At 37.2% G+C, this 14,551-nt stretch overlaps 1 long non-coding RNA gene and 1 pseudogene across 2 annotated transcripts; both read left to right on the top strand.

Moving 5' to 3' along the window:
- Positions 1-2,026: 2,026 nt before the first annotated feature.
- Positions 2,027-5,388, top strand: LOC149173940 (cell division cycle 20.2, cofactor of APC complex-like; annotated as a pseudogene). Its single transcript, XR_016259162.1, has 5 exons — positions 2,027-2,369; positions 2,498-2,839; positions 3,294-3,563; positions 3,648-4,233; positions 4,332-5,388. The product of XR_016259162.1 is annotated as a cell division cycle 20.2, cofactor of APC complex-like (transcript).
- Positions 5,389-10,304: 4,916 nt separating this feature from the next.
- LOC149173939 (uncharacterized) lies at positions 10,305-12,279 on the top strand. The gene is made up of 3 exons (XR_016259163.1): positions 10,305-11,160; positions 11,274-11,462; positions 11,564-12,279. It is a non-coding gene; the product is annotated as an uncharacterized LOC149173939 (long non-coding RNA).
- Positions 12,280-14,551: the final 2,272 nt, after the last annotated feature.

The following is a 14,551-nucleotide window of genomic DNA, read 5'->3' as shown; positions in this document are numbered from 1 at the left end:
TTTATTTAAAAAAATTTAAGTTGTTTTTAAAAATTAATAGTTTAACTCGTGAAACTTACACTCTTATCCAATGTCTTTTAAATTTTAAGTTATTAATTTATTTATTTTGCTTTAAAAGAAAGGTAATCAAAACAATTTTATATTTGACTCTAATACCAAACTAATTCAATCTTTTTATATAAAGATTATTTTCAATAAATTGAATATTAAACCTAAATTAATAAAAATAAATAAAAACATGGTGAAATTTGTTGAAAAAATCATATAAACCAAAAAAAATATTACCCTCACACATTAAGGTTCTAACAATAATTACCCTAGAAAATTATTATTAAATATTAATGTTTGGCTTGTGAAGCGCAAATAATGCAAATGCTGGGAACAGGGAACAAGAAACACAAATGCCACAAGATTCATAGTTTGTGTGATTGTGCAGTAGCTTTGCTCTGGGGCAAAGAGAACGCTAACGTTTCGGAGAACCAGACGTCTTGGAATTCATCAGCAACTACCGTTTTGTTTTGTTTTGTGTTTTTAAGTTCTGCAGAACCAGACATCCTCATTCTTTGAGGAACCCTAGCTTTTAGAATTCAAATTCCTCTGCAACTATTGATTTCTTACCACAGCCCCCACCACCTCCGCCTCCATCAAACTCTCAATCACCTTCCGTTTCCTTTATGCCGCTGGCCCAACAGCCCCAGCTCTGTTCCTCGCTCTCCGATTCGCTCGGGCTGCTTTACTACACCGCCGCTACCGGTTCGATCCGCTGGATCCGCACAGCATAGCTCTACTGATCCATGTAAGGAGAATCCTTTTGGAAAGCGCTCAGAGAAGGTGACAAAAGGCAGATGCCTTCGAGCAACTGATTCGGACTTCAACATCAACTTTGGGCCTGAAGCACCGCTGCCGGATGTGATGGATTCTGCTCGCAAGGTCCTGGTCGGTAGGGTCCGTGGACGCACCTACTCTGTGGAACGACTCAAGCTCTGGGTGGAGGAGATTTGGGGCACTTTACTCAAAGAACTTCCAGATATCATGGTCCTCACGAGGGGCTGGTTCGCCTTACATTTCCATAGACCCGAATACACCGAATGGATCCTCTCTCAGTATTGGCACATTGAGTTAGCACCAGTCATGCTCAAGCGTTGGGATCTTCTCTTCGACCCGGAACGTGAACAACTGGGGGCTGGACCCATCTGGGTTCGCCTACCTGGTCTGCCCTGGCAATTTTGGAACCCGTATGTTTTTAAGAGAATTGGGGACACTCTAGGTACCTACCTGGAGCACGACAGATCGTATGAGAAAACGGGAATCAGGACAATGGCTCGCATACTTGTCCACTTGGACACCAGACCGGGATTAGTGGAGAAAATCACCCTGCACCACAGCCATGTCTCACGCAAACAGCTACTAGACTACGAAGGCGTTCCCTTCCGCTGTCGAAGATGCCATAAAATTGGCCATCTCTATAAGGATTGTCCACTGAATTCGGGGATGACTTCTGAGGATACCAAAGGACCTCGACAGCAGACCACAGTGGATCAAAATGCAGGAGCTAATATTCCTACGGAAGGGGAGCAGACTCAACAGGAGGCTCCATCCAAGAAGGCGGGTGATAGTACCAAAAAGATTGCTCGAAGGAAGGCTTCATCTACTCCAGGGCCGCCGCGTACTCGCTCCAAGACTGCGGAGGCTGCACCTACTCATCCGGGAAAGAAATGCAACTGCTGACCGGCTCTTGAAAGAAGCGGCGGATCGACCTCTAGGAGACTGGCGGATTGAAGAATACAATCCAGAGGGGATGCACAGATTCTATCATCGACCATATATTGATGGCCTCCAACAGGGGGACAACCTCCCCATCTAAATTTTTGCTCTACATGTTTATTTTTGTATATAACAGCACAGTTCAGTTCGGTTCTATACTTATTTTACTGCATGAGGGATATATTCCACAACTCTGTCTATTTTTGGTTAAATTTTGTTGAGACACTGTCTATCTATCACGGATACAGAACCATCGTATCCTAGTGACACATACTGGATGTAATTTTGTATAATTTTTGAGCAGTGGTGAAAACCACACTACAGCATATGCCTTGGCATCAACAGCATGTAATTTCTATTATTTCTCTTTAATAGAAATTATGAACTCTATTTTCTCCGGAAAAAAACTATTGATTTCTTTTGTTTTGCGAATTTAAATTTAAGCACATTGATTGTTTGTCATACATTGTGTTTTGTCTGGTTATTTTACTAGAGTAGGAGTAATGGAATCGTCTTGCAGTTCAATGAATTCTAACAGGCCTCCCACGGGGAAGCGATGTCTCTGTCCTCTGCAGAAACAGGGTGCTTCAATGAATAAACACAACGTATGCATTCTCTCCTTTTTTTTAACAGATAATATATATGCTGCAAACATGCCATTCCCCCATTTAGCATGGCCATTCCCCCAATTCAGCCTTCCTGCTTAACCATCGAACAATTTTTGCTATCACAGAGCGACAGATTTATCCCGGCAAGAGGATCCATCGATTTGGACGTAGCTAGATTCATGATCACGCAGAAACAAAATGACAATGACGATACCCATGCCCTCTCCTGTTCCCCCTCCCCTTCCAAAAAAGCATACAAGAAGGAGATGGCAGCCACTTTATTGAAGAATGCCGGTGCTGCTGACAACAATTGCAGAATTCTTTCTTTCAACGCAAAATCATCTACTGACAACAATTGCAGAATTCTTTCTTTCAATGGAAAACCATCGACTGTTTCCCAGGCTTCACAAGAAAATGTGCTGCCTAATCCCCCTATTTCTAGAAGAGCACGCAGATATATTCCTCAGGTAGGCCGGGATTTCATATTTTTTTACAGTCATTTTCACTAGATATTCCATAATCAAATCTTGAATACCATTGATGTTTACTCGTTATTGAATCAAAGCCCTTGATCCTATTTGCAATTGCAGCATTATCCCATATGGAGGAATGCGTTATACAGATTTTTTTTCTTTTTCATTTGCAACGCTGAAATCGCTACCACACCCATTCCAATTTCTTAAATTTTTTTATAACAGAATAATGTTAGAAATCATTTCAGTACAGGAAAAGTACCCCTTTGCAAACAAAGCCATGATCGCATTTTTTTTTGTTAATCATTGATATACTCTTCGGACACCAGATAAACGACATAGTATTTCGGGTTTTTGTTATTAGTACACTGGATATGCCTATCTGAGGACCATCGTCCTTTGTTTTTTTTTCTTCGCCTAGTAATTTAACTTATCCATGTTGATGAAGTCTGCAGATAGAACCCTGGATGCGCCCGACCTTCTGGATGATTATTACTTGAATCTATTGGATTGGAGTTCCACCAATGTTTTGTCCATAGCCCTGAACAACACTGTATACTTGTGGCATGCTTCTGATAGCTCTATATCTCAGCTTCTGATTGCAGATGAAGAAGAGGGTCCCGTTACCAGCGTTAGTTGGGCACTCGATGGGAGGCAAATTACCGTTGGGTTGAATAATTCTGTTGTACATTTATGGGACTCGCAATCTGATAAAAGGGTAAATAAAACTTGTTTATCTCTGCCAAGGTTTTCTCATTCTAATATAATGGCAATCGCTAAATTTGATATGATACAATTGCAGCTGAGAGCCTTGAAAGGTCATCATGAGCATGTTGGTGCACTTGCTTGGAAATTGGAATGGCCCTATTCTCACCACAGGAGAGCTGGATGGGATTATAATCAATCATGATGTTCGCATCCGTGACCACATTGTTCAAATATACGAAGGACATACCCAGGAGGTTTGTGGATTGAAATGGTCTCCTTCTGGCCAACAACTTGCAAGTGGGGGAAATGACAATCTACTCTACATTTGGGACAAGAGCATGGCATCCCATAATCGTTCCTCTCAATATTTCCACCAATTAGATGAACATTGTGCGGCAGTCAAGGCCTTGGCATGGTGCCCCTTCCAGAACAATCTTTTGGCATCTGGTGGAGGGAGTTCAGACGGTTCTATAAAGTTTTGGAACACTCAAACAGGTGCCTGCCTGAATACCGTCCACACCAATTCCCAAGTCTGTTCATTGCTGTGGAATAGACATGAGCGCTAGCTATTGAGTTCGCATGGGCCAAATCAGAACCAGGTAACCTTATGGAAATACCCATCCATGGTGAAAATTACCGAACTTACAGGGCATACTGCTAGAGTTCTTCATATGGCACAGGTATGAAAATTCATGCTTTTTATGAGTACTTATGCATGCACCCATTTTTTCCCTTTAAATTTGTCCTAACGATCCTTACCATTGATTTTCTTCTTCAGAGTCCTGATGGGTACACAGTCGCATCAGCTGCAGCAGATGAAACACTCAGGTTTTGGCAAGTTTTTGGGGCTCCCGATGCCTCAAAGAAGACTAAGACTAAAGATACAAAAGAGGCTTTCAACATGTTTCATACTCACATCCGCTAAGAAGTATCTGTCCAAATTCATGAAATCAGGATGGATGTTCAACTGAAGGTAGTAATTAGATGTTCTTTTTTCTGTTTACAAAGCTCTTTTGTAGGCACTCTATAGTTCTGTTGGGTTTTCCTGTATCAAATTCCAATTTCTTCTTTGTAATATAGCATGAATTGTGTATAGAGGGGCTTGCAAGTTTCATGCTCATATCCGCCAAGTATTTGTCCAGATTCATGGAATCAGAATGGATGTTCAACTCAAGGTAGTAATTAGATGTTTTATTTTCTGCTTGCAAAGCTCTTTTGCAGGCGCTCTATAGTTCTGTACTCATAGTATGAATTGTGTATTTTATCTATTGTGGACCCTGATGGAACAATGTTGCAACAGCTTTGTGAGACAATGATCCATTTCTTCAGCTGCGTGATAAGCTTTAAAGTGGTTTTGGCAAGTCTTTGGAGCTTCAAAGACGGTTCCAAAAATGATACGTTATGGCTGTTAGCAAGTATCTGATTCACATCTATAAAAAGGCCTCCATGCTTCTACACATGGAATGATGATGAGGGGATGCTCAATGTTGCAAGTAATGCTTGAATTATTTATCTTGTTCATTAGCTGTAAGGAACTTCTATCTATATTTTTATCTCCTGTATATTTTATTTCTGTAATATGATACACTCTCCCATCATGCAATTCTTGTCAAATGTGCATTCTCATAGGATATTGATTGATATTAATCAGAGTAACTAATCACATGCATAAGTACTACTCTCACTCATGTGGCTACAATTCTAACATTAAAAAATATTGACTGCACTGAACTGACTAACTTCTTAAAGAAGCAGACACTAAATTGAGAGCTTCTCATGTCCTGCCAGGACAGGCAATATGGACATTTTGTGTTGTGTACCTGTTGCGAGGTCATGTCCATGGTTTTAAACCTTGGCTCTCATGGAACTGCTGGCCTCAGCAATAATCTTTGTCCTCTGTCTCCAAACAAATCTTGATTTTTTGTGGAAATTGTTTCTGCTTCTTGTATCCAGTGATCATCTCTTGCCTCCAGTTATGTTATTGGGCTGTTTAACTGATGAGCCATTATATTCTGTATTCCTCTGCTCTCATGAATCTGTCTTCCTGATCAATCATGATTGCCATATGTTGCCAAACACATCTTGAATGTTAGTCAAAATTGTTCACGCTCATTGGCTCTATCTGGTCATTATATCTTGCCTATGATTACTGACATCTATTATTGGGCTGTTGGAGAGACCAGTCATTCTTATCCTGTATTCCTTTGCATTTCAAATCGGTTAAGTTCTGGCATTTTTTCTTTGTTCGATAGCCATCCTGTGCCTGTATTTTTCTATGAAACTTTGATGGTTTTTGGAGTTGTTGCGACTCCTCCATCTGGTTCCCGCTGGATTCTTGCCATATTTTGGCTTGCATTACACAATTATTTTTCATACTCTACGTTCAGCTAATTAGAATGTTTGCAGGTACCTCTGATTTAAACATACCCATCTCTACTATTTCATGGATGTTCTCATTTTTTTTTTTTTTTTTTCCCAAATTTGTTTTGCAATACCTTTCTTACCATATAATACAGGTTACCACTACCATGTATATCAAATTAAGTTGAAATTTCAATCATGGTTTCGTTTTTTTATTTTCACTTCCCCAGTAAATTTTGGTAATGAATTCAGTTAATGATGAACAAGAAATAATCAGATGAAATTCTGTCTTTGCCTGTTCTTAAATTACCTTCCAAGGTAATTTAAAGGAAATACTGACAGGTATACTGGCAGCATTCAGTTGGTCAGATTTATTCAGAATTTGCAGATGATTTATAATTTATTATATATGGCTGATTGATAATATTACCATTTACGAGATGTCTAGCAAACACATTTTCATTCATTTAATCAACAATTAAAATTGGATCAATGAGATGTAATCTGCAAATGAGGTCTGTGATTTATTATATATGGCTGATTGATAATATTACCATTTACGAGATGTCTAGCAAACACATTTTCATTCATTTAATCAACAATTAAAATTGGATCAATGAGATGTAATCTGCAAATGAGGTCGGTGAAGAATCAGTGGGAATAATTAAGATAAAATTCAAGGTTTTCCTCTAGCTTTGAAGGCTAAATGACACATTGTCAAGTATTTCAATCTAATGTAGCAGAATTTATTAAATGAGAGACATTTTGAGTTTGCAAGATACTGTTTAATTTGTTATGCATTGCTATACTTACCACTTCCATAACATTTGTCTAACACTATGAATTGTTTCTCTTTACTACACAAGTTAAAGAAGATAGTTCAAGGTGCCTTTAAGGAACATGGGATCTTGCTAGCATTCTAAGATGTTCGAGGATGGGTTCAACTCTCCTAAGAAGAATCATACGGAGAAGATTAGCATAGTTCCTCAATTGCATTTTTTCAATGTCAAGATCCTAGGGTGCGCTCTTCTTTTGTTATTAGTTCTGTACTTAGCTAGTTGTGCTAGAATTTTCCAACACAATTAAATTGGTAAGTCTCCCTGGTTGATACTATCTAGGCTTCATCTTTATTATCTTTTATGCATGAATTGTCTTGTAATTTCATTTTATTGTTTTTCTTTCTTTACTGACAATTGCCTCATTGTAGCTCCTCCTTCCCTTTGGGCATTGATAATCAATATCTATTGATGTCTGCCCCATAATATTCCAACAGCATTTTTCAATGCCATCAATCTAGAGGAAATTTTTCTACCTTTCAGCTTCATAAATTGAAATCAACTTGAAGTCTTTCATGGGATTAATGTTCAAGGCATTGTGAATAACCAAGATACATGAAAAAATGTTGATGAGCAGTCTCCATTACTTCAAAGCTTTTGATCATTTTTTTTAAAGGCCAATGCCTGTGTGTGGATATAAATCCAAGTGTTTAGATATAGATTTTCTGAAAATAGTTTAACCTTCAAAATTCTGTTGTTATTCTGGTGCTTAGGGTTCTGAATTACAATTTTGCATTGAATGGAATAACTAAAAGTTCAACATGCCCTGGCATTACATATGGGATCTATCTAATTCAATTAATTCAATTCTTAGATTCTTTAATTACTCTTGAAAACAACTATAAGTTGCAGTGAACATTTCTTCAGAATAAAATGTTTTAAAAACAACTGTGAAAAGTGAACTGCATAATTTCTTTTAATTTTCATACATAATGGTGTAATGCTTCAATATATTTTATTTTATTATTAAGGTGTAATGCATCAATATATTTTTTTGTATTATTAAGGTGTAATGCTTCAATATATTTTATTTTATTATTAAGGTGTAATGTGTCAATATATTTTATTTTATTATTAAGACCAGATATTTATTATAAATCCATAAATTAAATATCATAAATTCTTAAATTATCATTATTATTATTATTTTTAAATTTATCCTTAAAAAATAGTTATTTTAACATGAAAACACAAAATGTGCATAACTCCCAAAAATCAGTTTTTGAATATGTACAGTGAATATTGTGAAAATATAACAAATAAATATAAGGTTTAAGGTTTAGTATAAAGTGGAATATTTGAAAATGGTAATGAAAACATGGTATTAGATTGGATAAATAAATGTATGTTTTGAATAGGCAAAACATTTGAAGATGGATTGGACAACAATTATATGAAACATGTACAAGTATGATATTTAGGTGTAATTATATGTTTTATTTTATATGGACTTGCAAATGTGAACATTGCAGGTCTTTTATAAATTTTTACTTTTATATCTTAAAATTGTATTGCAGAATTTTCAATCTGACATATATATGGAATATATCACCTCTAATTGCAATTATTATTAATTATTATTATTATTCTTATTAGTTTAGAATAACATTGCAGAAATGTCAATGTGACAAATACATGGACTATATTACATCTAAATTGTAATCATCTATCAATTCTTAAAGCCTTATATATCAAGGTAGGGGTGGGGAGGTTTCAAAAATATTGCAATTACAATGCATTGATAAAAATATCAAATTGTGTAAGACAACAAAAGGGATGGAGGGGTTAGCTTTGCAATGAGATGGATAGTGATTTCAAATGTCGTGAAAAGGTCCATTGTGACATGTGGATATTGCAATTAAAGGTTAGCCACAAGACCATTGTGACCTAGACTTGGTGATGGAGGTACAAGCAAGCAACTATTGCTCATTTAGAGCTTTCATCAATAACAATAAGTGAAATTGTATATGATTATGTAACTACACATTATATAAAGTAGTGTTGGATTTTGGCATGCCCAACCTAAAATCCTTTTTATCATACTTTATGTTCAATAGATTGCAATGTTTGCTAGTACCTATAAAACCTAGTATACCATGATTATTTCATGAATGTTATAATTTTTTCCTTTTCCAATGTAGTGCGTCATACCTTTATGTATGCCAAGTAGTGAAGATTTTCATTAGGAGATAAATTAGATTCACTCAAATTTGAATCATGGTTTAATTCTTTTATTTTCACTTCCTAATAAATTTCTGTTATGAATTTTGCAAATGATGAATAAGAAATACTTGGATGAAACTCTTGTTGTTTTGTTCTTAATTCTAAGGTAATTCAAAGGAAATATTGACAGGTGTCTTAACTTAATGTAGCAGCATTTAGTTTTTAGATTAATTCATCAATAACAATAAGTGACACTGTATATGATTATGTAGCTACACATGATATAAAGTAGTGTTGGATTTTGACATGCCTAACCTAAAATCTTTTCTATCATACTTTATGTTCAATAGCTTAAAATGTTTGCTAGTACCTCTAAAATCTAACATGCCCATCACTAGTACATGGATGTTATACATTTTTCCTTTTCCAAAGTAGTGTTTTATACCTTTACGTAGGCCAAGTAGTGGAGATTTTCATTAGGAGATAAATTATATTTACTTAAATTTGAATCATAGTTTAATCCTTTTATTTTCACTTCCCAATAAATTTTGGTAACGAATTTTGCAAATGATGAAAGAAATGCTTGGAGGAAACTCTTGTTGTTTTGTTCTTAATTCTAAGGTAATTCAAAGGAAATATTGGCACGTGCCTTAACTTAATGTAGCAGCATTTAGTGTTTTAGATTAATTCAAAATTTGTCAATAAATTATAATAATAAAACAACACTAATAATTCAAGCCACTAATATGAGTATCTATCTTAACATAAAAACATCTCCTTCATGTATGGTGACTTTCAAGTTAGGATTGCCAAATTCATCCATGTTTCATGGGAGTAATTGCAAACTTGAAAATTAATTGGTAATTTTTTCACTTCACTTTATTGATTCACATTAAATTAGTTATGTAAGATTTGTTGGATATGATTTTTGGTACAAGACACTTATGTTCCTTCCTTTTAATTGTTTATACATTGAATTCTCTACGCATGCATTTTATACACAATTTACATCCATTTTCTTTCATAATAGTTATCGGATGAAATCCTTAAAGTTAATTCAATTTGAAAATTCTTTATTTTCTCCTTGTATTAGCAACTCAAGTATTTAACCAAAGGCATAATCGTAGGATCTTGAATTGAATTAGTGACTTCACTTCAAGGAGTGCCTAAACATAGCACCGGATCACTATCTATACAAGACCCCATGGACAATGGTTTAGAGACAATTATAAACATTAAATTGTTCAATTTATATTGTTTTTCATATATATATATATATATATATATGAAGTAATTATATTATATTATTAGTATAAATTAATCTAAATAAATGCATATCAAATATTTGTAAGCTAAAAAATTAGCCTTAAATAGTAAATATGTGTATTTATAGTGGGAAAAACCTTAAACAAAGGAAAATAGCCCACTCTCAAACATAAAAAGTGCATCTATCTCAATCCACCATTAAATTCATCATACAACTTATTATAGTTACCAAAATCCTTAAAAAGCACAAATTTGGATCCTTTTCCCCCCTCCATTTGCCTTTTACTATTTCACTAGATATATACAATAAGGTTGCTTGCAGGGTCATTTCATCAATGGGAAAGTGCTCATCATGCTTGTTTTGTTCTTGATTTAGGGGTCTCATTAATTCAAAAGTAGATTTTTTTTTCCTTCAACTAATTTATAAATGAGAGTCTTATAGCCCACCCACTTTGCCAACATGGATTGTCTATGGAAATTAACTTCTGAATTTATTTTATTTTGTCATGTACAAAAATCTTTGTTCTTGGAATGGATATAATGTCTCCATTCTCAATGAAGGCTAGTTCCAAAAACTTCTAATGGTATGTGCAAGTTCAAATGTGATGGGACCAGCAGGTACTTTGGTTTATGACTACTATCAATACTACTCCAACGTTGTGATTAACAATGTATTATTAACAATAATTCGGGATCATTGCTTATATGATTAAACACTAATCAACAAATATTTTCTAGATGTTTGTTGGAAGCATTTATGGCAATTCTTAAATGGTGATGGCTTAATTGTACTCACCTCAGTTATTGTTTTCAGCTCGTTGAAGTTAACAAAACCCTTGGCATTTGGTATTCGGTCATTTTGTTTCTTACTCCGCAAAGTGGTTACAGTGAGGGTTTGGTCTGCGAAGAGGGTTTGTATGCAACAATGTCTTGCTGTAGAATGGCGCCTTGTCCGCCTCTGGTTTTGATTTCCTCTACCTGGTTAATACTCTGCTCCGTGGACACTGTTGTCTTTGTCGTTTTTAACTGTCTTAATATTGTTCGTTGTGGTTGCATTCCGGATTTAACTTGTTGTCGATGTTCTTGGTTTCCAGGTCGCGTTCACGACGGATGCTGGGCTTGGTTTCGACCGATTTTCAACCAGGCATGTCCTCTCCTCCTTGCTATGGTTATGCACTCAATTTTTCGGTGGTGCTAATGTTTGGTGCTCCTTGTGAGTAGGGTTTCCATTTGTATTCGCGACCCAGGTTCGAGCCTGAGCCACCGGCGCTCACTATCCTTTGGTAAGGTCAATCAACACTTTTGTCTCCACTGTATACTGTTGCTTTATGCCCTCATTTTCTGGTAAAGGTTCACTGACTTACTTCTGTTGTTACTGTTGCAGGTTGGGGATGTGGCTCCGGGTCGATTCGTGGCCCAGACTCCGTCAGTGGAACGGGTAGGGTCGTTCTCTGCTATAAATTCCCCAATTATAGTCTTTCCTCTCTGCTTATTGTTATAGTTTTCCAATAGGTTAGCAAATGAGAGGGTTGGTTCCTCTGACTGCTATTTTTGCGTTCAATGGCCTCGGCTATAGCTTGTAATTAGTCTTATTGTTTTTCTCAGCAACACTATAGTTCTACAGGGTCTTGAACCCTAGCTTTGCTGTTTGTCAGTGAGGAAGACGTTCTGGTCTCTGGTTGTTGGTTTTATACTTTTGAGGACTGTTAATTGTTACTATGTGCCAACATTGATTTTATTTTAGATAATGAAAACGAAGAAATATTGTTTACAATGACCACCTCTGTCGTGGAGATTTACCACTGAATTCGCGGCCTGTTTGCTCTCTGCTTTTGTGGTTGTATGCGTCGTGATTCTGGAATTGGTGTTGATTGCTGGTTCCGTTGCCTCATTCTTTGGTATACTCTGCTTTCTGTTCGTCATTCAAATGTGGATGACTTTGTCTCAGCCTGTTAGGAGAAGTTTACTAGAAAACACAAGAATGCATCTCGTTGTTTAATTTATCACACTCAGCATCTAATAGAAATAAAATGAAAAGGAAAGATTGCCTGTTACAGATGGATTCAGATTCAGGGTTTTGTTTAACAACATCTTCTACTATATTATATTACTATTCTCTTCTCGTCCAACCCCTTCAGAATGATTTACATTTCGTATTTGTATTGTTTTCCCACAGTTACCTAAACTGTGCACAGTTATGCTTCAGTTGTTTCTCTTATTAGTTACATAACTGTTAACTCATTTGGTTCTTCTTGCGTTGCAAGATTTTAGAATTGATATAGATGTCCTTTTTGTTCTAAATGGAAGAAACAGTTATAAGATGAATTACTCATTAAAAGACAGACAATGTTGACAGTGACCCTAACTAACTATATTGTTCCCTAACTAATAATGAAATTAAAAAAAACAAGTCCCTACATTCTGCTTTGACTAATTAAACATAAAGAAACCAAACAATGATAAATCTTTCCATCTTGGCGGAGACCAACACCTGGTCATGGTGCCCTTAGCTGGATGCTCCTGCATCAGGCTCCCGGGGTAAGAAGAATTCATGACTCCGGTCCATGAGCTTCTCGACTGAATAACCCGCCTGCTCTATCTGCTTGGCATCAAGCCACGAACTGTCCTCAATAGGACGGTTCTTCCACTTGACCAGATATTGCAGATACTCTTTCCGCCGAGTTCGCTTGGCCACCTGAGTGTCGAGGATCCTCTCGATCTTGGGGGGCTGAACGTAAGGCATTTGTCTCATCCAAGTCTCACTTCCATCTTGGGTGTCCTGTGTAGGTCGTGCTGTACTGTCTTCTTTTGGATCAGCAGTGTATGGAAACAGGTCTGCCACATTAAAGATGGGCGAGATGCCTATTCCTGGTGGCAGTTGTATTTCATAAGCATTCACTAAAAATTTCCGAAGAACTTTGCAGGGACCTATCTTTTTGTACTTCAACTTGTTATACGCGCCTCTAGAAAATGCTCCTTGCGCAAATGCACGAGGACTTCATCCCCCACATTAAACTGCACTTCTCTCTGTTTCAAATATACTCGCTGCTTATATTTTTGACTGCTATCCTGCAACTTGATTTTCACCTGCTCATGTAAATCTTTCATCACTTTAGCGAAATCTTCCCCATCAGCACTCCGTCTTTCCTGTTGTCCTAGATCTCGCAACTCATGCACTCCACAAGGATGCATGCCATACAAGATCTGGAAAGGACTGCAACCCATGCTGCGGTTGGGTGAGTCGTTATAAGCGAACTCCGCCTGGGCAAGTACTCGATCCCACATTCGCGAATTTTCACTGATCAAACTTCGTAGTAGGTTCCCCAGACTCCTGTTTACCACCTCTGTTTGCCCGTCGGTCTGCGGGTGATAAGCAGAGCTAAAACTTAACTATGTGTCCATCTTCTTCCATAGGGTGTGCCAAAAGTGCCCTGTAAACTTCACGTCCCTATCAGAGAGGATGGACTTAGGTAGACCATGTAGCCTGACGATCTTTGTAAAGAACAAGTGGGCCACGTGAGTGGCATCGCTGGTTTTTCTGCAAGGGATGAAATGTGCCATCTTCGACAACCGATCTACTACTACCATCACCGAATCATAACCCCGCTGCGCCCTTGGTAGACCAAAGACGAAGTCCAAGCTGACTGAGTCCCACGGTCTACTTGGAATGGGCAATGGCGTGTAGAGTCCTATACTCTGACTGTGTCCTTTTCCCAACTGACACACTTTACATTTGGCCACAAATCTCTGCACATCCCTTCGCATTCTTGGCCAAAAATAAAAATGGATGAGCTGCTCTAATGTCTTGTCTATACCGAAATGTCTCGCTAGACCTCCACTGTGCTTCTCCTGAATGATATTCTCTCTCATTGAACAGTCAGGAATGCATCACTGTCCCCCTTTAAACAATAGCTTCTCCTACAAGTTATAGTCCAACCACGGACTATTTTCTCTCACCAATGGATTCTAACAGGCTTCATACGCCTCCTTGAAGTCTGTATCAGTCTGATACAAGTCTTTCAAATGCTCAAAGCCCAACACTTGTATCGTGCTCTCCTGCAAGAGTAGGGCTCTTCTGCTCAACGCATCCACCACCTTGTTGGCTTGCCCACTGATGTGTTTCAACACAAAGGTGAAACTCTGCAAATATTCAACCCACTTAGCATGCTTGTGATTCAGCTTGTGTTGTTGCATCACATATTGCAGTGCAGAATTATCCGAGAATAAAACAAACTCATTCCCCAGCAGATAGTGTCTCCAATGCTTCAGTGCTTGGACAACAACATAGAATTCCTTGTCATAGGATGAATACTTCTGCCTGCTTTCATTCAACTTCTCGCTAAAAAACACAACAGGTTTGTCTTCTTGGCTA

The sequence above is a fragment of the Pinus tabuliformis genome, chromosome 4_2 (genome assembly GCF_031772625.1).
Source record: "Pinus tabuliformis cultivar Carrire ecotype Pingquan chromosome 4_2, CPIR1, whole genome shotgun sequence".
NCBI classification, from domain to species: domain Eukaryota; kingdom Viridiplantae; phylum Streptophyta; class Pinopsida; order Pinales; family Pinaceae; genus Pinus; species Pinus tabuliformis.
Note: the sequence above shows the minus strand (reverse complement) of the source record. Positions and strands in the feature narration are given on the sequence as shown.